This window comes from Rhinopithecus bieti, unplaced genomic scaffold, assembly GCF_001698545.2.
Source record: "Rhinopithecus bieti isolate Rb0 unplaced genomic scaffold, ASM169854v2 scaffold_110, whole genome shotgun sequence".
In the NCBI taxonomy this organism is placed as follows: Eukaryota; Metazoa; Chordata; class Mammalia; order Primates; family Cercopithecidae; genus Rhinopithecus; species Rhinopithecus bieti.
Window position 1 is genome coordinate 159,282 of NW_016803311.1, and position 3,358 is coordinate 162,639.

The window sequence follows — 3,358 nt, forward strand, 5'->3', positions numbered from 1 at the left end:
GGGTGTGCACCATGCATGCTACTTAGAAAGTTACTACAAGAAACTCCATAGCAGTGACAGAGGCTTAATGCAACATAAGCCAACAGTGCCTCTATGTGGGGTGTCTGAGAGTATATGAAATGTGTTTGTGAGTGTTGGGGAGGGAGTGAAGAGTTGAGAAATACATGTGTTTTTTAAAGGAATTGCATGCCTTGGAGGTTCCTTTTGAGATGATATACGAAAAAAAGATTGAGAACCACGCATGTAGAACACACCCAGGACACTGAGAGCACATTCTTCCCCTAACCACTTAAAAAACACTTTGCTGTGTTTGCTTTTCTAATCAGTCTGATGCACAGCTTTCCCTGCCCACCATAAGTTTTGTACCCTCTTACCTTCGACTTATCAGCACATAGATATTAAACTTGATCTGTATTATTTTTCACCAGATGCTTTGTTTAGTGAATGATCTAAGTTTTCTGTATATCACCTCCTGGATTATAAAGTCCTTGAGGATTTACACCGTACTTTTAGAAGTTAATACACCCTCCGGGCACGTTGGCTCACACCTGTAATCCCAGCACTTTGGGAGGCCAAAGCAGGTGGATCACGAGATCAGGAGATAGAGACCATCCTGGCTAACACGGTGAAACGCAGTCTCTACTAAAAATACAAAAATTAGCTGGGTGTGGTGGCAGGTGCCTGTAGTCCCAGCTACTCGGGAGGCTGAGGCAGGAGAATGGCGTGAACCCAGGAGGCAGAGGCTATAGTGAGCCGAGATTGCACCACTGCACTCCAGCCTGGGTGACAGCGAGACTCTATCTCAAAACAAAACAAAACAAAACAACAACAACAAAAAAACAAGTTGCATGGGACATACTTTCCTAAAAGGGTATCTGAAATTTTATCTGCAGTTTATCTGAAATTCGAATGTCATTGGGTGTTCTGTGTCTATATTGCTCAATCTGGGAACTCTACCTCAGTTGGATTTTGCAAGGGTTAACAAAGCATTTTATGAGTCTTTAAAAAGGTATGAGCCAAAGGGCTCTTCAGGAGCAGCACTGACAAATATGCAATCTGTCAAGTTCTCAAAGGCCCGAGGTAAGCCAAAACAAAAACAACAGTAAAAACAAGCTCACTGACTTTATTAAATGAGGACACAGCCAGTTATTTTAAAAATAATTTTATTGAGATATAATCCACTCATTTAAAGTGGTTTAACTACAGTTAAACTACAATTTAGTGGTTTTTAAATAATTCACAGGGTGTGCAACCATCACCAAAATCAATTTTAGATCATTTTTTTTTTCTCTCTCTTTTTTTTTGAGTCGGAGTTTCACTCTTGTTGCTCAGGCTGGAGTGCAATGGCACGGTCACAGCTCACTGCAACCTCCGCCTCCCGGGTTCAAGCGATTCGCCTTCCTCAGCCTCCAGAGTAGCTGGGATTACAGGTATGCACCACCAGGCTGGGCCGGGGGAGGGCTCCGGGAGGGAGTGCCCGGCCAGGCCAGCGTGTCTGCCGAGATGGATGACAGTAAGGTAAGTCTTGTGGTTTGCACGCGCCGCCGCCTGCTTGTCGCTCAATGCTAGTCCCGCGGCTGAACCTCTGCTGTGTAGTCCACGCCAACACCCAAGAGACACCTGCCTAAAACATACCTGCGCCTCTCCAGTCACTGCCCGATGGTACCCAGCCAGGAAATGAGGGAACACCGGGCTGCTTTTTTCCAGGAAGGGCCCTCTCCTCTGGAAATTTTTCACTCCCAGGGCAACCCTGTTTGCTAGCTTTCCAGGTAGTGCAACCCCTAGTCCTTAACTTGCCTGTCGAGATAAGTGAAGAAACTACTGTACTTTTTCTTCTTGCACTCTTTTGCTGCCTCCTACCCTCTCTCCAGTTTGGACACTTTAGTGCACTCCGAACCAGCCTCATTCCCCTTGACGATTCCCCTTTCTTCTCTCAGGCTCCCTTACTCAATGCACCATTCATGTAATCAGTTCACTCCCCCTCTGAGCTATTTTCCTGCGGTTGGTTGGAACACTGCTAAACTCCTGTTGCTATTTGGCCAGTCTGGAGTTTAACCTCCTCTAGAAAGCCTTCTCTAAAAAACAGTGATTTTTCTCTTGTTAACCTTAGTATCCCATCACCATCCAGTTTCCCTGTCCAAATCACTTACTTTGTGATTTTAAGATAATAGATCACGTTCATTGTTGGTTAATCCAAATAGTTTATGTATAGCCTTTCTGTCTTTATTTATTGAGACGGAGTTTCGCTCTGGTTGCCCAGGCTGGAGTGAAATGGCGCGATCTCGGCCCACCACAACCTCCGCCTCCGGGGCTCAAGCTTTTCTTCTGCCTCCCGGGTGCAAGCGATTCTCCTGCCTCAGCCTCCCGAGTAGCTGGGATTACAGGCATGCGCCACCACGCCCGGCTAATTTTGTATTTTTAGTAGAGACAGAGTTTCTTCATGTTGGTCGGGCAGGTCTTGAACTCCCAACGTCAGGTGATCCGCCCGCCTCGGCCTCCCAAAGTGCTGGGATTACAGGCGTGAGCCACCGCGCCTGGCCGCCTTTCTGTCTTCACATCTACCCACATTAGTGTTGTTTAGTTTTTTTTCCTGAAGATAGGGATGCTCAGGGATTTGCTTATTGGGGTTTCAGGTTGTTTTGGAATTGAACTTTTTTATTTTAAGGAATCAGACTTCTAAAATTTGCCAGTTTTTAAAGTAAAAGCCATCCTTTGTGCTTCTCAGCGTCTTCTGTTTCAGTCTCTGGCATACTCTTGATGATAGCTTGTCCTTTGGGTGTCTTTTTTTGCTACTGCTGCAGTTTTTGTTTCACATATCCTCAGAGAGATTCAAAAAATTTCCATCTTCTCTGTGTTCCTTGTTTTATTCTTTCTTTCTTGTTTTCTCTTCCTCTTCATGTAGAAGGCTGTGAGGAAGTGACAGATGGAAGGGAAAACCCAGTGCAGTACTCTGGAATTGGGACTCACCTAGAGGAACGGATTGCTTGTGAAGTAGTAAACCCCTCTTAATAGGAAGTGGTATTTCCAAGACAGAAATGGGGCACGTTTCAGGAAGCTATCGGCTCTTAGCGTGCTTAGTATGCTCAGTACACACATTAATTCCCTTGACAAGAATCTTGCCCTTGTTTGTTTACAACAGTGCCAACAGAATGCGGGATAACATTGTAGACTCTCAGTTTTGCCATAGTCACATTCGTGGAGTATGATATTGGGGAAGTGGTATTTCCAAGACAGAAGGGGAGTGTTCTGAAAGTTTTCCAGAAAAATCAGCAAGTAATTTTTTTTTCTTTTTTTTTTTGCTTTGAGTATTTCTTTGGGGAGGGGACATCACACCTCTTTTTTTTTTTTTTTTTTTTTT